The 21,365-nt window shown below is 49.8% G+C and overlaps 1 long non-coding RNA gene across 1 annotated transcript in view; it reads right to left on the bottom strand.

Annotated features, from left to right (window-relative positions):
- Positions 1 to 3,681: 3,681 nt before the first annotated feature.
- Positions 3,682 to 21,365, bottom strand: part of LOC128324340 (uncharacterized) — a 32,014-nt gene continuing 14,330 nt past the window's right edge. Inside the window, exons 2-3 of the long non-coding RNA XR_008306798.1 lie at positions 16,191 to 16,272; positions 3,682 to 4,653 (exon numbers count right to left, since the gene is read on the bottom strand). This is a non-coding gene — a long non-coding RNA (uncharacterized LOC128324340). The remainder of the gene's footprint in view (positions 4,654 to 16,190; positions 16,273 to 21,365) is intronic.

Here is a 21,365-nt window from a genome sequence, read left to right as displayed (position 1 = left end):
CCATGTTAAAAAGGTGCCTCTATGCCCAGTTGGCCTTCTCTCCCATTCTATGAGCTAGGTTGAGATACAAGCCGTGTGCACGACATAGTAGTAGTAGATCGTCTATTCATGGTGAGAAGATGTAGGTAGAGAGGGGAGACCTACAGTGCCTTTCATTCATTCATTCATTCATTCATTCATTCATTCATTCGATTTCTATACCGCCCTTCCAAAAATGGCTCAGGGCAGTTTACACAGAGAAATAATAAATAAATAAGATAAACAAAATGGATCCCTGTCCCCAAAGGGCTCACAATCTAAAAAGAAACATAAGATAGACACCAACAACAGTCACTGATTTTGGTTGTGAGAAGCAACCCATAGAATCATAGAATTACTACTATGAATATTTATTTATCAAATTTGTATACCACCCCAAACTTATATCTCTAGGAGATTCAATAATGTTCCCAAAGTGATTTACATAGAGAAATAAGAAGATAGATGGATGGATCCCTGTCTCCAAAGGGCTCATGATCATAATATTATAAGGCAGACACCAGCAACAGTCACTGCAAGGATACTGTGCTGGGGGTGGATAGGGCCAGTTACTCTCCCCCTGCTAAATAAAGATAATCACCACGTTAAAAGGTGCCTCTTTGCCAAGTTAGCATTCAAGGATTAAAACACAACAACAACAACAACAACACAAAACAAAAACTTAAGGAACCATTTGATCATGTGATTTCCCACTTGCATTGTGAAATGGTACAATCCCAGAAGGGCAGTATCATGATTCTTCTGGATATATAGCTTGACTCTTATTTATTCAGAAATGTGCATTTAAAAGGGAAATTTGATCCTTCTTTCTTCCAATACTTCCACTTAGGACACAGCTTATCTCAACAAATGGATGACATTAATCTGTGTGTAGGAAAATGACTCACCTCAAAATTTATTAGAATTAAAGGATTACTCTCAAAGTAGTATTCAATTTTGCAGGATTTGGAAGATTCAAAGGTGCTTTAATATAACTGAACATAAATGGAGTTTCATTTTCAAACCCCGATGTTCTCTTTCAGTGTGTGTATATGTAAGGAGAATCCATAACGCGGCTGTTTAAGTGGCATCAGGCACTGGATACCTTCCAGAAAACCCTTCAAACTTGAAACTCTCATCAGATAATTCTTACCTTCAGTGGAACTGAAGAAATAAGATTCAGAAATCTGGTATAATGCTAATTAGCAAAATCAAGAAAATGACAGATATAATTTTACTAATGAATCCTGTGGTTATTCTTCTGGTTCCTAATTTGTTTCTGGCTATAGAGCTTAACTGGAATAATTAATGAAGGAAAGTCAAGTCTGTCAGCTGTAGAAGAATGGAATATTGTCTCAGCCTTCGCTACCCGGATTGCTTTGTGAAGATAATAATACTCCCCTACCGTACAGTATGACTGAGATAATATATGTGAAGCATCATTGCCATCATTATTTCATTAAAACGAAAATGTTATAATGGCATTATTTAATAAAATTCAACAATTTAATAAATATTTAATAATACAAGTATTACTTCATTAAAATGACATTTTCTGACTAGAGGAGCTATTTGATAGGATCTTGCGCCCGTCTTTCTGCCTACAAGCATGCCTCTGATTAGGGCTTCATATTGCCAAAGAAAATGTGTTGCACAACAGCTGTACTATATTATCACAAAAAATTGTTGCAAGCACCTGCCCCTGTTGTTGCTGTGGCTTTAGAGGGCTGGGAGGCATGAGGAAGCCACAGCATGAAGCAGAAACAAAGGATTTTTCATCCAGGGGAAGTGTGAAATATGAGTGACATTGGCAGCGTAATCAGAGACAGGTGATGCAGCAAGGTTACCCCAATAAAATGGGAGGCCTGCCTGGGACATTTGTGACCCAAACACTCAGCCATTAATCACTATGTGCCACCCTTGCACACATTAAATATAAAAATGTTCCTTCATTCCTCAGTCTGTCTCTGTCTCACTGATGTTAGCAAAACAGCTTGTCTTGGGGCTGCAAACGGCACCCCTCTATGTGATTTGGAGTTGCAGGCTTGCAACCTCCATCTTGGATACCTGAGCTCACAGGATTGTGGACTCTGCACATGCCCATGGTTGGCAAACTATGCAATTTGGTTGTTTGGCTCAAGTCAACATGGGGCAACGCTGCCCAAGGTCAGAATAACAAGTGACTGGAGAAACCTCGCCTCCCCACCCATGGCCTCTCTTGCAAAAATGGAGGAAGCTAGCAAGCAGACCTGGGTCAAAGAGACCTTAACATGCAAAATAGGTAACTCCCTTAGCAATGGGATTAGCCTCACTAATCGCTCCTACAACTATCTAGATAAGCCTGGCTCTGCTGGTAATAAAAATTGATGATGATAAGCCTGGCACACCCCCAGTCTCCTATCACAACATTAATGAGCTGGCAAGGACCCTGAGTTAGGATCGTTAACAGAAAAGAAAACCTATTGCTCTCCCAGGAAGAGACCACCTGGTCTCAGATAAAGCTTTTGAGTTCACCCACCCAGTACTCCACAACACCTTTCGACCAGCCATTCCGTCTTTTGTTTCTTAGAGAGCACACCCACATGTGTGCACAGGGAGGCCCGATACGGGCCGCAAACCAGCCTGCGCTGTCATTTGGGAGGCAGAAGGGGAGGGGGAAGGAGCCCCTACTGCCTTCCCCGAGGCTGCTGTGGCCGCCACCACCGCATCCCTCCATGCAGTGGTGCTTTTTTCAAGGTAAAAGACTTAACTTTCCCCTCCCCCCCACCCCGCAGGCCTTTACTTGTAAAGGGGAGTCCTTGCTGGATTCCTCTTTACAAGTATGGCCACTGAGCCCTCAAGCTGCCTCAGTGCTTGGACTGGACCAGGCCTGGGCTTGTTTGAGCCAAGCCTAGCTGCCCGGGGGCAGCTCACTTCCGGTCCGGATTTGAGCCAAGAAGGCTAGCTGGTTCTGTGCACATCCCTAATGTGCACGGATGGTTTGGTGCAGTTCAGTCCAAATTCGAACCAAAATTCAGACCAAACCACGGGTTTGTGAACCAGTTCCTTCGAACCAATCAGCTGGGCTGGTCAGTTTGTTTGTTTGTTTGTTTGACATATTTTTATACCGCCCAAAACTCACGTCTCTGGGCGGTTTACAACAAGTTTGACAAACTAGTTCAAACCTGTTCAAAGCAGTTCATGATCGAACCACTCAAATAGGCCCAGTTTGAGGTGGTCCAGTTTTCTATCAAACCGGTTCTGCACACCCCTAGTTATGGCCTCATTAGAGTGGTCTAATTTACAAATTACATGGAAATTGATGGGCCCTGGGTATTTAAGAGAACGTCTTCTTCGCCATGAGCCCCACTGCCCATTGAGATCATCTGGAAAAGTTCGTCTGCAGTTGCCACCAGTTCGTGGCTAGTTAGGGACACGCCTTCATCATTGCTGCTCTGAGGCTTTGGAATGCTCCCCCTGTTGAAATAAGAGCCTCTCCATCTCTGATAACTTTTAAGAAGGCAGTTAAGAAACATTTGTTCACCCAGCATTTTAATTAGACTAACAGATTTAACTTTGTGTTAAATTTTAAATTGTTTTAATGTTTTAATTTTGTATTACTTTGTACTGTTTTATTGTACACTGCCCAGAGACATAAGTTTTTTTGGGGTGGGGAGAGAGACAGAGAGAGAGAGAGCCAGGAACTGGGATCAAGAAGCAAGCTAGGAGTCAACACTGAAGCTAAGGGTCAAGGCCTGATGAACAACAGAAACTCAAAGTGGAAGGTATGTCAAAAGTCAGAGCCAAAGCCAGTGGTCAAGCCAAGCAGACAAACAGGAACCAGGAGTGTTCCTGGCACAGAAGACAATCCAAAATTCAGAGCCAAAACTAAAATCCAAGATCAAGGAGACCCTGAAACTGAGGCAAAGCCCAGACAGGAAGTCTTCATATCCTCCTCCTTCTAGAAGGATCCAGTGGTTAACCTGGAGTACTCTATGTTCTTGTGGGGCAGTTCAGCATCTTGCCACACAGGACAGCTGTCTAAAGAGTTTGCCTCTCAGCCACAACCCAGGCGTTTCCTGACATACATACTACCTGTCATATATAGAAAAGGGTAGGACAGGGTCTGTTTATTTTCTCTTCATACAAGTTACATTCAATTATGTGACTGTATGGAGAAATAGGCCATATGAACTAGCATTATATAGTTCTTCAAATAGTCATATATACTGTCACCCACTGAAATACTTCCAAAAGGTGCAGCCACAATTGTGGAAATCAGTCCAAAGTGTACCTGTGTATCGCTGGACCATAGGAACATAGGAAGCTGCCTTACACTGAGTCAGACCATTGCAGGGGCATAGCTAGGGGAGAGGGGGGCCCTGCTCGCCCCTCTCCCCAGTGGCACCTCAGAGTGAGGGTATCTCACTCACTCTGAAGAAATGAAGAAAATAGGGAGGGGTGGAGCTGGGGGGCCCTCAGGAGCTGGGGGCCCCAGGTTCTTTGAGCCCATCAGCTCAGTTATAGCTACACCCCTGGACCACTGGTCCATCTAGCTCAGTATTGTCTACACAGACTGGCTGTGGCTTCTCCAAGGTTGCAGGCAGGAGTCTCTTTCAGCCCTGTCTTGGAGATGCCAGGGAGGGAACTTGGAACCTGCAAAAATAAAATAAAATAAAATAAAATATCTTACAGTGATCACACATGTCTCCCATTCAAATACAAACCAGGGCAGACCCTGCTTAGCAAAGGGGACAGTTCATGCTTGCTACCACAAGACCAGCTCTAAAGTATCATCCCACATGATACTTTAATGATCTCAAACCATGTTTGTAATGTTAAGGTATTATATTTATTTTTACCAAACAGTAAAGCTTTGGAAATTATTCAGAGTTCAGTCATGTTGTATTATTTAATCTGAGCTCATTTTGATGAGAGTATTTTGGTGGTTGTACTGCAAATCAATATTTTACAGTTTGTATTAGCCATACTGAATGACCACCTGGAGTGAAAGATGGGATAAGTTAAAAAAAGAAAAAAGAAATATTGTGTATGGTCTGAAAATTAAAAACAGCTTAACTGTCTCTAAAAAAACTTTACTAATATTGGTCGACATCCAAACTAACACCATGCTGGCAGAACAGCATTTTATTTCACGTGTGTGGAGGGTGGTGGGGGGGTGGGGGTGCATTTTTCAGCAGCTCCCCCTTTCCTCTATAGCTGCCTATGCAGAGTTTCCAAACCCTGCGGGACATATTTTCAGGAAGCCAAAATGACTGAAAAAGGAAAGGGGTTTACCAAAAATCATCCCCCCACCATATGAAAAATGATGCTACTGCATCAGTGAGGTGCTGGTCTGGATGTAAGCTACTGGTTTTTCACATATGTATTTACTTACTGGGTTTTTAAACCCTCTGATCATCTCCAGGCAGTTTACATAAAATTTCAAAGAAACCCAACAAAACAATTGCAACTATTTAAACTACTGAAAACAATTTTTTAAAAATTACTAAAAGCCTGAAAAAACAGGTGTGTGTCTTAAGAGCTTTCTTGAAGACAGCAAGAGATGGGGAAGCTAGCTGTTAATCTGACAGGGAGTATGTTCCTAAGTCCCAGGGTGGCTATAAAGAAAGCCAGGTTCTGAGTCACCAGCGAATGAGCCAGTGGCAAGTGCAACCGAACCTATCTTGATCTCAGAAGGCACAGGGTCCATGCGGAAGGAGGCGCTTAGTGATGTGCGGTTCGGTCCGGATCCGGATCGGTTCGTCCCGAACCGGTCCGGATCCGGCGGTTCGATCCCGGACCGAATCGGGCCCTTCTGGGACCGATCCGGACCGAATCCGAGTCGGTTCGGCTCCGAACCGGCTCGGGTTTCCCGAACCGGTTCGGGAGTTCAATTGAGTCTCTGGAGTGTCCCTTTAAAGTTTGAAGTGTGTCCTCCATTTTGTGGCTCATTCCTGAAACTTTTGCTCCTAGCATCCATTTTGTGATGCTATTTTCAGGCATTGTATTGGCTGCGCTATTGATCCTTTGATTGGCCAGAATGAGTCCTTTGGTCTGGTAGGCTGCTTGGCTGTTGCACTGTTGAGAGCTGGCACCCTGTTGGCCGTGGGGGAGTGCAAAGGTGGGGGCTCCCAAAGGAGGGAATTTCAAACCTATATAAACCCAAGCCTCTTCTCTGGAAACTTCTCTTGGCTGCAGTTGTGGGATCATCTCTGAGACCTTGCTTGCTCTTTTGCTGCTGGTGTCTGCTGTGAGTCCCTGCTGACTGTGTGTCACATTAGTGTGTGTCTGTCTCTCTGCTCTCTGTGTGTGTTGTTGTGTGCCACCTTGTCCATCTGCCCTCTGTCTGTCTCTGTCCAAACCTCTTTAATACTTTCCCCTCAACTTTTTCCAACTTTTCCTGTTGTGTGTTTTCTGTTCTCTTCACCCTTTCTCTCTCAACCCTTCTTCCAAAGTTTTGGCTTTCCCTCCTTCCCCCCCCCCCCACCCCCCTCTTCTGCATTGCTTTCCTGTTTTTGTGCCTTGCCTGACTTTTGTTCCACTTTTTGAGTTGCATTCAATTATTGCTTCTGTGTAAATTTATATATTTGCTGATTTTGGTTTTTAATTAATAGCTATTGTTATTGCTGGCTGCCTGTCTGAGTTGTGTTTCTGAGGATTTAGTTTATATTATTGCTGCAATTTGATTCCTTGTGTTCTGATTTTGATTGTTAATTTGTTCCCCTCTGGCCCTGCTCCTAGCTTCCCCCCTCCCTCCCTCCCTCCCACCCAGATAAGATTGTTTCCCTCCTGTGCTGCTGCCTGTTGAGCCTTGCATTCTTTGGATTTCTTTGTGGAATTAGGTTCTGGTTTTGGTTTTGCTCCCTGTGTGTGTCACCCACTCCCCCAGTCCCTCCCCCTGGTAGTTGTAAACCCCCCCCCCCGCCCTGAGACTTTCTGGCTGCCCTTTGGTTTCCTTTTTTTTACTTTGTGTATAGATTGTTTGGATTCAAATTTGATTGTTCCCCTGTGGTCCTGCTCCTAGCTTCCCCCCTCCCTCCCCTCCAGAAACCCACTCCCCCCACTGCCACCTCCTCCTCCACTCCTGCCCTGCCTGCCCCCTCCCACCCAGACTGAGTGTTGTTCCCCATCCTCCCTGGTGCTGCTGCTGCTGCCTGTTGAGTCCTGTCTTAGTTACTTTGGGTTTTTGTGTGAAATCAATTAGCTTCTTTTGGTTCTGGTTTTGCTGTGTGTGTGTCCCATTCCTCCCTGCTGGTTGTTGTTGGTTCCTCTCCCCCCCCCCCCAGACTTTCTGCCCATTGTTCCCAGGTGTTGTTTTTTTTTTTTACCCCAGGCCCCCTGCCACAGACTAGCCCCCAACCACACACACCCTCTCTGCTCCCCCCACCCCACCTCTTTTCCTCCTTGCCCCCGACTCTCTCCACTCACCCCAGGCCCCCTGCCACACACTAGCCCCAACCACACACACCCTCTCTGCTCCCCCACCCCACCTCTTTTCCTCCTTGCCCCCGACTCTCTCCACTTACCCCAGGCCCCCTGCCACACACTAGCCCCCAACCACACACACCCTCTCTGCTCCCCCCACCCCACCTCTTTTCCTCCTTGCCCCCGACTCTCTCCACTTACCCCAGGCCCCCTGCCACACACTAGCCCCCAACCACACACACCCTCTCTGCTCCCCCCACCCCACCTCTTTTCCTCCTTGCCCCCGACTCTCTCCACTTACCCCAGGCCCCCTGCCACACACTAGCCCCCAACCACACACACCCTCTCTGCTCCCCCCACCCCACCTCTTTTCCTCCTTGCCCCTGACTCTCTCCACTTACCCCAGGCCCCCTACCACACACTAGCCCCCAACCACACACACCCTCTCTGCTCCCCCCACCCCACCTCTTTTTCTCCTTGCCCCCGACTCTCTCCACTTACCCCAGGCCCCCTGCCACACACTAGCCCCAACCACACACACCCTCTCTGCTCCCCCCACCCCACCTCTTTTCCTCCTTGCCCCCGACTCTCTCCACTTACCCCAGGCCCCCTGCCACACACTAGCCCCAACCACACACACCCTCTCTGCTCCCCCCACCCCACCTCTTTTCCTCCTTGCCCCCGACTCTCTCCACTTACCCCAGGCCCCCTGCCACACACTAGCCCCAACCACACACACCCTCTCTGCTCCCCCCACCTCTTTGGACCGCTGCTACTGCTGTGTCCTCCCCCCACACCTGAATCCCCCCTCCCTGCTGCGCTGCGCTTCTCCTCTCTCCTCTTTCTCTCTATCATCTCTCTTTCTCCTCTCTCTCTCTTTCTTTTCTCTCTCTCTCCTCTCTTTCTCTTTGTCCCTGCCCCCCCTCTCTTTTCTCTCTCTCTTAGTCTTTTCTCTCTCTGCTCCCCTTCACTTTCCACCTCCTCTCCCACAGCTGCAGCCACACACAGTAGCCTACCCACCTGGCGGCTGCCATCGGTTTTTTTTTCTTTTTATAGTTTTTGGTTGATTTTGTCTCTGCTTGGGGGTGAGTTGAGCGACACAAACAGTGTTGTCTCCTCACTTCTGCCCCTCCATCGTTGTTGAACTACCCCGGTTGCCTGTGTGCCTCGTGCGGCCGCCCTGCTGTGTCTCAGCCCAGGGTGGCTGGCTGGCGGCGGCGAATCCGTGACCAGCAGTGAGCGGCAGGAGAAGGACCGGAAGAAGAGGGGTTAGTGCGTGTGCGATTGTGCACCTTTTGTTGCCCCTTTCTCTCCCTAGCTGGCGGTTTTAAATAGGGACACCCCTATTCTGAAATGCATTTGGGTGTGGGGAGGAGGGAGGGAACCTTGGAGAGGAGATGTACTGTTGTAAAACTTGTGTCTTCATGCCCATGCCCAGTAAAGAAATTGCTGCTGTGTGTTGCGTTGCATTGCATGCGTCTTGCAGGTGGTTTTTGAACAGGTGCCTTCCAGAGTGCTTCCTTGCCTCTGGGGCAGTCTGAGTGGGGTCCAGGGTTCTGATGCGATGCTGCCACTGCTGGGCCCATGCCATGCCAGAGTGCTTCCTTGCCTCTGGGGCAGTCTGAGTGGGGTCCTGGCTGGTCTCTGATGCTGCCACTACATGCTGGGCCCATGCCATGCCAGAGTGCTTCCTTGCCTCTGGGGCAGTCTGAGTGGGGTCCTGGCTGGGCTCTGATGCTGCCACTACATGCTGGGCCAATACACACGCATGATGATGATCATGATGTTCAATCCATGAGGCTGCCATCAAGTGTTTGCTGCTGCTTGCTTGCCATGGCATTGGGCAGGCAGAGTCACAGAGTGGGTGGGTTCAACCTCTGTGTTGGTGTGACTGGGTTCTGGTTTTGGTTGTGTGCAATTTAGAGTCACTAAATAGGCTGCATTGAGTTTGAACCACCCCCCAGAACCCACACTTTGTGTTCCAGTTCACTAAATAAGGGTTTCCTCCTTTGATCTGCAGGTTCCCAAGCGTTGACTGCATCCCTCCCCCACCCCCGGTAGGTGCTGTGCCCTCCCCCCATCCACTCCCCCCCCCAAAAAAGCTAAAAACTTGCCACCCACACCACAACTACTCCACCCAACTGCCCGTGCCACCCTCCCACACCGGGGTTCCACCCTTTAACCCCCTATTTTTCTAAAAAAAACCCCTCCCAGACCCATCTCCCCAATTGGCTTGGTGGTTGACTCCCAAATTAAAAAGGACACCCTCCCCCTCACTTCGATTGGCTTCCCCCCCCATATCAAAAAGTCTTCCTTTCCCCCCCATTGGCTTCCTTTTTTCAAAACAAACTTCCCCCCCGCCGCCTCCAAATCAGCTGCCTTTTTTTTGGCCCCTAAGCCCCTCCAAATTATTTTTTTGACCCTGTCTGGCCTTCCTCCTAAAGTCTCCCTCCTTCTGACCTAGCAGCATGTCTGAGCGCCGTGTGGCGGGCAGGGCTCGCTCAAGGCTGGCAGGCAGAGGTGGGAGAGGCCAGGTGCGGGGTGCGCCTGCGGCACGGGGAGGGAGAGGACGCGGGGAGCCTGAGGACACCCCAGTTCTCCCCATTGGAGAATTCTTTGCTCCGGCCCCATCTTTGGTGCGCAGGATTCAGTTCCCCACGCCTGCTGCCGCCAATCGCGGCAGAGGCAGAGGCACTGTTAGGGCTGTGGCGGGTCCCTCCTCGCCGGCGGCACCAGGTGCTGCTGAGCTACCGCCAGTTGTTGAGGTGGAGGAGACTGTGGAGTTGGAAGAGCAGGTAGAGGGCGGTGAGGACCGTGCGGCTGGCAGCGATGCAGCCAGGTTCTCCCTCCCTCTGGGGCCCCTTCCCCCTATCCTTTCGCCGCTCAGTGGGGCCCCCCCCTCGTGAAGCCCGACACTCTGGTGGGGAGCGGTCTGGCGAGGTGGTGGAGGAGAGGCCTGCCTCTCCGATGCCAGTTCAGCCGGGCCCTTCCTCCGCTGTGGAGGGCGGAAGGGGCGGGTTGGGTGGCAGCAGTGGGCAGGCAGCGGCGGCCGCCCCCCCCCTAGGACTGCAGCCACCCTGCGAGAAACGGCCTAGGACGGCGCCCAGGGCGCAGGAGGCCAAGGGCAGTGGTGCATGGGTGCATTTTGAGGTTCCTCAAGATGACCCATTCCACGCCCGCTGTGTCCACTGCAGGATGCTTGTCAGCCGTGGAAGGGACCCTGCGCACCTGGGTACGACGCCTATGTGGAGACACCTAGAGCGTCACCACCCAGGTCTCAGGGGACAGGCTGGCAGCGCTAGTGCGCCTTGTGCATCTGCCACTAGGGCGGGCAGCGGCAGTGTGCCAGCCAGCAGGCAGGCTACACTGCCCGTCCAGCGGTGGACGCAGTCCTCGGGCAGCCAGCGTATTGTTCGCGTGGACCATCATCACCTCACCCGCCTCATAGGGGAGATGATTTCCACCGATGACCAGCCGTTTCAGGTGGTCGAGAACAACGGCTTCCGCCGTATTCTCCAATACCTGGCTCCCGAATACGTCATCCCCTCAAGGACGACGTTCAGCCGGAACGTGGTCCCCTCCCTGTACCGCCGGTGCAGGGAGCTCGTGTCGGCCGAGCTGCGTGCAGCTCCGGCCGGGACAAGCGTGCATTTCACGACTGACCTCTGGACCAGTGTCAGTGGGATGCACGCTTCTTTCCTGGCCCTCACTGCCCACTGGTGGGGACCGGAGAGTGAGGGGACCTCCGCGGGCGATGCTTCCGGGTCCGGCGCGGCTCCCGATGCACTACGGCACAGGTGGGCCGTCCTGCACGTGGAGACGATGGACACGAGGCACACCGCGGAGGAGGTGGCGGCCGTACTCGACCGCCAGATAGAGGAGTGGATTGGCGGGTGTCCACACCTCTCCCGCGGCTTCATTGTCACCGACAATGGAGCCAACGTTACCGCCGCTGTCGAGACAGTCATGGACTGTGTGAACATACGGTGTATGGCACACACGCTCCATCTGACCGTCAGGGACGCCCTTGGCCTTAAGGAGCTGAGGGCGTCCCAGGAGAAGGGGGCCCGCCCCATCGCAGGTGCTGTTGCTGCCACGGCCACGCTTGTGGATAAGTCCCGCAAGCTGGCCGCCCACTTCCACCGCAGCGAGAAGTCCAGGAGACTGCTTCGCCAGAAGCAGGATGACCTTGGCCTTCCTCGCCATCTCATCCCTACGGATGTGGAGACGCGGTGGAACTCCACCTTCCTCCTGTTCCAGCGCCTGTTGGAGCAGGAGAGAGCCCTTGTCGCCCTGGCGAGGGACGAGTCCTTGGATGTCTGCGACTTCTCGAACGCAGAGTGGAAGCAGATGTCCGAGGCGGTGTCGGCACTCGAGCCCTTCCAGCTTGCCACGAAGGGCTTGTGTGGCGACACCACTCCCTTGAGCCAGGCGCTGCCCACAGCTGTTGGTCTCGAGAAGCTGATGGGTGGACTCCATATCTCTCTGACCACGCCAGAGGGTCGTGCTCTGGCTGGGAGGCTGAGGTCTGGGGTTGACAAGCGGCTCGTTGATGTGCTGGGAGACAGGGAGGAGTATGTCCTCGCTTGTCTCTGTCACCCAGCCCTCAAGGGCAATGCCGTGAGTGCCGACGACTTGCCCAGGTGGAAGGGCATCCTGGTCGAGAAGGTTAGGGAGGAGGAGGCCGCTAGGGCCCGCAGAGACCAGGGTGTTGGTAGTGGTGCGGGGGCAGCCCTCGCGGCCCAACCCGCACCCAGCAGCAGCATGGGCGGCCAGCCGGCGTCAGCTTCCCCTTCCCCTCCCTCTTCCCAGTCCAGCAGCGCGGCATCCCAGGCGGCGCCATCGCAGCAGCCATTTGCTACCGACTCGAGATCCGCCCAGTGGTTTCAGCGGTTCTGCTATGGCGCCATGCCTGGTATGCGGGAGGCTCGACCTGCCAGGCCCCCCTCCAGTGCTGAGCAATGCGTTGCGCAGTACTTGGAGGAGCCTGTGGAGGGAGACGGCGTGGACTGCGCACAGTTCTGGGCGAGCCGCCGCCAAGTCTGGCCGGACCTGGCGGTGGTGGCTGTGCGCCTCCTCTCCTGCCCCCCAACCAGTGTCCAGAGCGAGCGGGTGTTTTCACGTGCCGGGGACGTGGTGACACCCTCTCGCTCCCGCTTGGACCCTGGTCTGGTGGAGCAGCTGGTCTTCCTTAAGGTGAACCTCCCCTTGTTGGGCTACCCCAAGCTTGAGTTTGAGACGGGCGAGTGATTACCGTGGGTTGCCCCATGGTTGGTCACCTGCCTGGCTCGACCTCTGCTTATCCCTACCCTCCCCCCTTCCACCTCTAGCTGAGCTGACGTGACAGATGCTGAGCCGTGCCAGCCAGTCGCAGCGTGTAGTGTGCCCACACAGAGATGCAGTTGTAGTAGTAGTTGTAGTGCTGCGACTGGCCAGATGTTTACAATGCCCACGCCCACCTAAAAAGAAACCCAATGCTGACCAGCACAGGCCCTTTATCTATCCACCTGTCAGCATTTGGGGACCTGGCGTGGGCACGGCACACCCCCCCAAAGTAGCACAGCCCACGGAGTACTAGACTTAGCGGCAGCGGCGGGTATACGTTCAAAAATGCAGTGTAGATATGTAAATACTGTATGTAAATAAACATGTAAATAATTTTTTCTTTAAAAACCCCATGTCAAAATCAAGCCTCAAAATTATGCAAAAGAAAGAAAAAAAGGTGACAAAGGGAGAACAAAATGATGAATGCCAAATGAATTGATTTTATTGAAAATGTCACCAGAAATCATGTGTGGGGGGCTTGGTTTACATGGAGAAAATGATTGGGTGATTTTTTGAAATGAAACGAATGAATTATTATCATCTTATGTTCATCTTGATTGTGGTCACTGTTGATGTTGGCTGATGGCAAAAAACCCAAAACCATCAGAATAGCAATGAACTGGCTGCCAACACAACATATTGATTGATAACTGTGCAGGGGGGGAATTGGGTCTGTGTGTGTGTGTGTGTGTGGTGCAGGCTCAGTCTGTCTCTTCCTGTTGTGTGTCTGTCTGTCTGTCTGTCTGTGTGAATGGATGCCTAGCACTGTCTCTGTGTGTGGATGCTTTCTGTGTGTAGTGTGGTGTGTGTCTGTCTACATGTTTTTTTCCTCCCCCCTCCAACTCCCTCCATCCTTCCCCTCTCATCCTCTCCCCTTCCTCTTCACCACCTTCCATCCTCCCTCCCTTCCAGCCCACCACCGCCTCAACTGCCCCCAACCCCGGTCTGGCAGATGATGAGAGTCTGGTCTCTCCCACCGAAGCACACACGTGAGCACGTGTGTGCACAAATATGTGGCTGACCAACTCTGAGCCGGACCCTCCCCCCTTCAATCCCCTCTACATCCCTCTCCCCCTCCCCTTTCCTCCCCCCTGCCTCCCAGCCTCCCTCCCTGCCTCCCTCCCCCCTCCTAGCTAGCAGCGCACACATACACACACAAAACACCTGTGGTGGCAAACACCACCAGCACACATGCACTCACACTGGTGCCACCACCTCTGCCTTGGGCCTCTGTGTCCTTGAGCAGATATGTGGTGGTGGACCAGAGAAGCATTTCTTTCCAGCAAGGCAAAAGGCATGCACTCACTGCACACACACACACACACACACACACACGAAGAGGTGAAGACGAGAAGAGGCAACTTCTAGAACCAGCAGCAGCAGGTGAGTGTCGTGTAATTGTGTTGCTTCCCAAGGCCACTGCCCATGCTCAATGCTCAGTCTGCTGAAACTAAAGAACTAGCTACAGTCACCCTTCCTCACATGCAGCTCAGCTCAGCTCAGCTCAGCTGCACAGCACACTGACTAACTAGACACTACAGCTGGTGGTAGAAAAAACAGAAGTCTAGATTCTAGAAGATGTCCTGGTGGATTTTAAACTTTCAAATCTGTGCTAGGATTGCCTCGCCCGCCTCCTCCTCCTCCTCCTCCTCCTCCTGCCTGTAATTGTGCCCTCTCCCCTTGCAGTTGCGCCGTCGTGATGGGTTGGTGATGTGCGTGCGCCGTCTACTTGTTAGCTCTCTCCTCCTCATGTTGGCTGGGCTTGCCAGGCACTGGCTGGCAGCAGCTGTTGGCTGTGTGCTAGGCTCAGGCTGTGGCGCGCGTGACTGGACTGGGAATGTTATTGTAGCGGCAACACTGGCTGTGGTGGTAGCAGTAGTAGCTGTTGTTGTTGCTGGGCTGGTGGCTGCTGGCCTGTGCTGACTCTGCGCACTTGGTCTGGTCTGGTCTGGTCATTGGGATGCAGATGTAGGGTGTGTGTGCATCATCCATGGGGAGCATCAGAGCAGAGCAGAGCAGGTTGGCTGGCTTCTGTCTGTCGGGCCTAGTCAGTGGCAGGCACTGAGTGAGGCGGTGGTTCCTTTGGGCATCACGTCACCCATCATGCGGAGCAGCAGGTCTGCTGCTCTGCTGCTCCGCCTCCTGCTTCTTCTCTGTGTGTGCTGCTCTTGTGCTTAGTGTGCTGCTCCGCTGCTGCTGCTGTGCTGGCAGGCAGCACAGCTGTGGCCTTTTTGTTAGATCAGAGAGTGGGTGTTGTCTCTCTGAGTGTCCTCCTCTTACTTGCTTGGATAGGAGTGGTGGTAGTAGGTAGGCATTAAGATGGACTGACTAGGTGTTACGTGTTAGGGCGCCCAGAGAGAGGCGCCAAAAAGATGGGGTGGCAATTGTTGGGTTGCTCCTAGTATTATTGGTGAATTTCTGAAGAAAAATTTTTTTTCCATTGGCTAGAATGGGGGTTCGGGGCTGCCCCAGACCCGCCTCTGTGGGGTGGCAGCACCCCCAAAGTGGGTCCGGGGCCATGGCAAAAATGCCCTCAGTCCCTCCCAGCAATCCCCGTAGAGATAGGAGTGATGGTTCTGTTGTTTTTCTGAGGTGTTCTGAGTGAGTGTGGATTCTGTGATAGCAAATGAGAGTGGATTCATGGTGTCTCATTGGAAATCTCATAAGCTATCATAGAATCTACACTCAGAATACCTCAGAAAAACAACAGAACCATCACTCCTATCTCTACGGGGATTGCTGGGAGGGACTGAGGGCATTTTTGCCATGGCCCCGGACCCACTTTGGGGGTGCTGCCACCCCACAGAGGTGGGTCTGGGGCAGACCCGAACCCCCATTCTAGCCAATGGAAAAAAAATTTTTCTTCAGAAATTCACCAATAATACTAGGAGCCACCAATTGCCTTGGGATTTTTGGGGTGGAGGACACCCATGGGTGGCTACCACCCACCCCAGCTTTTTTGCCCCTAAGGGCTCCACATTGTGAGTTATGGGCAAAAATTTATTTTTTGAAAAAAAATTGTAAAAAATCAGAGGAAGGTCCAATCGACTTGAAATTTGGGTGGCAGGTAGAACACAATGTCCCCTTCAAAACCAGCCACTTTTTGTGATCCGAACCGGTTCGGTTCGGATCCGAACCGGTTCGAAACCGAACCGGACCGGGGGGTGGTCTGGCAAAACCAAAACCGAACCACCCCGGTCCGGTCCGGACCCGGTTCGGACCCGAACCGAACCGGGAGAACCGGTTTTATGCACATCCCTAGAGGCGCTTTCTTAAATACCATGGGTCCAAGCCGTTACATAAAAGACCTTCGTAATTGCCATGGGTACTATAACACAATAAGGTTGAAATCTTGTGCATAGCCCCACTGAAGCCCCCAGAGTTATATGCTGAAAACTGACTGGACAACAAAAGGGAAAGATGAGGCGGGGCATACATACCTAAACAGGAAACAAAATGTCAAATGAAGCCATTCCTCTTTCAACCCACGAACAAGCTTTGAGCTTTCTTGGCCTGCAGCATCTGGAGAAGTGTAAAGAGCGGATCTGAATGCCTTGCAACAGCAATAAAAGAGGCAGAGCAAATGTACTTGACACTCGTCAACATTTGTTGTATAAGCCACCAGTGATTTTCCTTCCATTGAGAATGGGGAAAAGCTGGATTTGGAACCACATAAAAAGTATTTAAGAAGCTGTGAGTTCTCCTTCATAATTTCTGCAAAGAATATGAGGGAAGCAACAAAGTGGTGGATGATGATGATGATGATCATGACCGAATGCCCCTAATTCTGTGTGTGTTTCTTAGTGAAATGAAACTGGAGCTATACATTAGGAAAATGGTTAGAATGTCCCCTAATTATTAGAACATTTGTAAGGCAACACTATAACTACCATCTGTCTTTTGTAAGCAAATGTGTAACTCTCAAAATATTCTAGAACAGCAGTATTATTTTGGTTTTTCTTTTTTTAACGCAAGCATTTAAAATTGAATTAGCAGGTGTGGGAAGAAAGGATAAACGGAAGAAGACAAAGTATCTCATGGGATTGCTCTGAATAGTGGCTTCCTTCGTTTATTTTGTTGCAGGCAATTTGGAGTTAGCTAAGATTATAACAAGTGCTGAGCCTGGTACACTTGAGAAAGTTTAATCATGCCTGTAAGGAAGTCATATCTCTTCTGGAGCTTATTTGATGGAATGCCTGTTCATTGTATTTGGTTTACTCATCTTTTGGTGACAGGCGGTCTTGGAAGAAACTGATTATCTAGACCCATTTCAAACTGGCTTTAGAGCTGGCTATGGGGTTGAGACAGCCTTGGTTGGCCTGATGGATGACCTTTACTGGGGAATCGACAGAGGGAGTTTGACTCTGTTGGTTCTCTTGGACCTCTCGGCAGCATTCGATACCATTGACCATGGTATCCTTCTGGGTTGTCTGGGGGAACTGGGGATAGAAGGCACTGCTTTGCAGTGGTTCTGCTCCTATCTCTCGGGTAGATCCCAGATGGTGGAGCCTGGCAACAGCTGCTCCTCAAAACAGGAGCTGTTATATGGAGTCCCCCAGGGCTCCATTCTGTCACCAATTCTTTTTAACATCTACATGAAACCGCTGGGTGAGGTCATCAGGAGATTTGGTGCTGGGTGTTCTCAGTATGCTGATGACACCCAAATCTACTTCTCCTTTTCATCTGCATCATCAGGAAATGGTGTTCATTCCCTAAATGCCTGTCTACAGGCAGTAATGGGCTGGATGAGGGATAACAAATTGAAGCTGAATCCAAGCAAGATAAAGGTTCTCATTGTAAGGGCTCAGAATCTGAGGATGAGTTAGATCTCCCTGTGCTGGATGGGGTTACACTACCCCAGAAGGAGCAGGTATACAGCTTGGGAGTGCTACTGGACCCAGGCCTCACCCTGGTATCTCAGGTGGAGGCCATGGCCAGGAGTGCTTTCTATCAGCTTCGACTGATTCGACAGTTGAGTCCATTCCTTGAAGAGGACGACCGCAGAACAGTGGTGCACCAGATGTTAATTTCCAGGCTTGACTACTGCAATGCGCTCTACGTGGGGCTGCCTTTGTACGCAGTTCGGAAACTTCAGTTAGTCCAAAATGTGGCAGCCAGACTGGTCTCTGGAGCAACTTGGAGACACCATATTATGCCGGTTTTGAAATAGTTGCACTGGCTGCCAATATGTTTCTGGGCAAAATACAAAGTGTTGGCCAAACCCGGAACAGCTTAGGTCCAGGTTACCTTGGAGAGAGCCTTCTTCTGTATGATCCCCACCGCACGTAAAGGCCATCTTAAGGTCACCACACGTTAAGGTCATCTAAGGTTTGCATTTGGATGAGAGACAACATGTGAGAGCTATAAGATATTCCCGTTAGGGGATGGAGCCAAGAGTATCTGCACACAAGTATGCAGAAGGTCCCAGGTTCACTTCCCATCTCCATGTAGGGCTGGGAGAGACCCCTGCCAGAAACCTTGGAGAGTCGCTGCCAGTCCATGTAGACCAGGGGTTCCCAACCCGTGGTACTCCAGATGTTGCTGAACTACAACTCCCATCATCCCCAGCTACAGTTTATTGTGGCTGGGGATTATGGGAATTGTAGTTAAGCCAGGGGCAGAGCCACCATTGTGTGAATGAGTTCAAAGAACCCAGGCCGCTGCCCTTCAGGGGCCCTGTCCCGGATGCACAACAGGTGAGTCTCCCTCATTGATGGCACCCAGAGCAGAGTTCCCTCAGATGACCTCATCAAGCGGGCAGCAACCCTTGGGAGCAGGCGGTCCCTCAGATATCCTGGGCCCAAACCGTTAAGGGCTTTAAAGGTCAAAACAAGCACCTTGAGTTGGACCCAGAAATAAATTGGCAGCCAGTGCAACTCTTTCAAAATGGGTGTGATGTGATCCCAGTGGGCAGCTCTAGATAAAATCCTAGCTGCTTCATTTTGCACTAGCTGCAGTTTCCTAATATCATTCAAGGGCATCCCCACATAGAAAGCACTACAGTAATCCAGCCATGACGTGACTAAGGCATGGGTAACTGTGGCCAAATCTGCCTTCACGAGAAAGGAATGCAGCTGGTGCACTAGCCGAAGCCATGCAAAGGCACACCTGCCACCACCTGCACCTGAGCTTCCAGAAACAGAGCTGGGTCCAGCAATACCCCCAAGCTGCATACTTGCTCCTTCAAGGGGAGTGCAACCCCCTCCAGAACCAGTAGAATCTCCTCATCGATTGGCTCTCCTACTGACCAACATTACCTCCATCTTGTCCAGATTCAATCTCAGTTTATTAGCCCACATCCAACCCATTATGGCCTCCAGCCCCTGATTCAGGACATCCACTGCCTCCCTAGGATCAGGTGACAAGGACAGATAGAGCTGAGTATCATCTGCATATTGCTGACAATTCAGTCCAAGTCCATGGATGACCTCTCCCAGGGGTTTCATGTAGATGTTAAACAGCATGGGGGACAAGACCGCCATCAACAATTGAATTTGGTTTGCAGATGCAAACCAAGGTGGACTCTGCTGTTCATCATGGAGTGAAGATCCTAGTCTGTTCTGCAGAAATAAAATGCACTGAAACACCCTTTCCAGTAAAAGCAAGATAAATGGTGTCTGTTTAACTATTGGTTTGCATTACCATCAAACTGAGAAACAGAGTATAAATTGCTAACTAATCATGAAATAAAATGTGCTAATGTCGCCAAAACAACATGGAGTATGTCACTGTTCATAGAACTTTAGTGGTCAGATTCAGAAAATCTTCCTTCATAGCATAACTCCAATAGACCCAGGGATGATTTTGGTGCATTTTATCCAAATAAGAAATTGCAGTATGATCCCATCTATATAAGCATTATTTGCATCACAATAACCATACTTTGTGGATGGGGTGTTTTCATATTTTTAAATATATTATTCAATGAAATCCTTCTACTCTGAACCATGTTCTGCAACATCAAGGGACTAGAAGTCTCTTTCAAGGTTTCCAGCTTTTTATTTGTGTATCCATTTGCATTGCTTCTGCCTCCTCTGTGTGCACATGTATATAAATAAATATGCCAGCGATGTAGCTTTATGCATTTTTATTACTCTCAGATTGTTCATCCTATGTGTAATCAAAAAGTTTGAGCTATGGTTCAGTGCGCTGTCATGAGCTTGTCTGCCTTCATTGCTTTTTAAAGTGGCATCTTCACTTCCATTGTTAAGCTAATTTTCTCTTTTCAGACGTTATGTAATAGTCTTGCAAAACTGTTAGAGGACGAAGCAGCTGACACACAGTGAAGAAAAGAATTAGGGGCGACATTTCTTCTAGGCAGAAAAGCCAGTTGCTGCTCACTTAGTGTATGTTAATGTATGTGTTTGCTGTTCTAAAATAGTCCTTTGTAGAGGTGTGTAAATACCTGCCTAATGGTGCAGCGGGAAAGTAACTTGCCTAGGGAGCAAGAGGTTGCTAGTTCGAATTCCCGCTGGTATGTTTCCTTGCCAGATCCCCCTTTACAAGTATTCCCCTGAACCGGCCTTTGAACTGGTTCAGCCCAGTTCGATGGCCAAACTGGATCAGGCCCAGTTCAGACGAGCCTGAGACCAAACCGGGCCAGTTCGAATCCGGTCCAGATTCAAACTGAACTGGCAAAACCAGTTCCATCCATACTCATAGTACTTTGAATAGGAGTGAAGCCATCTAGGCAAGGATACAAATAAAACAGGGGAATGTGCAAAGAATAATCATCCATGGAGGGGGAAGGCCTAATTCTTATATTCATTTTTTGACATGGAGCGAAATCACCATAGGCTGAACATTCCTTTTTTGTTGCTGAAGTGTGCAGTAGAATATGCCCTCATGTGATGGGGACTGGAACATAGGGATGTAGGAAGCTGCCTTATACTAAGTCAGACCACTGGTCCATCTAGCTCAGTATTGCCTACCCAGATGGGCAGCAGCTTCTCCAAGGTTGCAGGCAGGAATCTCTCTCAGCCCTATCTTGAGAGGGAACTTGGAACCTTCTGCATGCAAGCCTGCAGGTGCTCTTCCCAGAGTGGCCGCATCTCCTAAGGGGAATATTTGACAGTGTTCACACATGGAGTCTCCCATTCACATACAAACCAGGGTAGATCATGCTTATCAAAGGAGACAATTCATGCTTGCCACCACAAGACTTAACAGGGAAAAATAATGTTGACTTCAAGTTCACTTCTTTTTTAAAAATTATTTTTGTTATTAATAATATTATTTGCAAACATACCATATTTCCAGAATTGTTATATCCCAGAAAGTATCTCATATGGATGTACAGAATCTTGTACTTTTTTCATTTCAGTATTGAATAAACAATGTGTACAAATGTGTCTATAGTATCTTTCTCTTTAGATTTCTTGTATTATGTAAGTTTGATCATAAATATGATTTTCCAAATATGTTTTAAATTAATCCAGCCTTGTTGGCGCACCACTTTCCCCCAGCATATTTGTTTGGCACATTTTTGCTCTACAAATCCTTGCTGCAATTAAGAGATAAGCAATCATCTCTAAATCCTCTTTCAGAACTTCCTCCTTTCTATATCCAAAAAGAAGTGCCTTTGGATCCTAAGTTAAAGTTAGATCACAACTTAT

Source organism: Hemicordylus capensis, chromosome 4 (genome assembly GCF_027244095.1).
Source record: "Hemicordylus capensis ecotype Gifberg chromosome 4, rHemCap1.1.pri, whole genome shotgun sequence".
Lineage (NCBI taxonomy): Eukaryota > Metazoa > Chordata > Lepidosauria > Squamata > Cordylidae > Hemicordylus > Hemicordylus capensis.
This window is presented reverse-complemented; position numbering and strand designations above follow the sequence as displayed.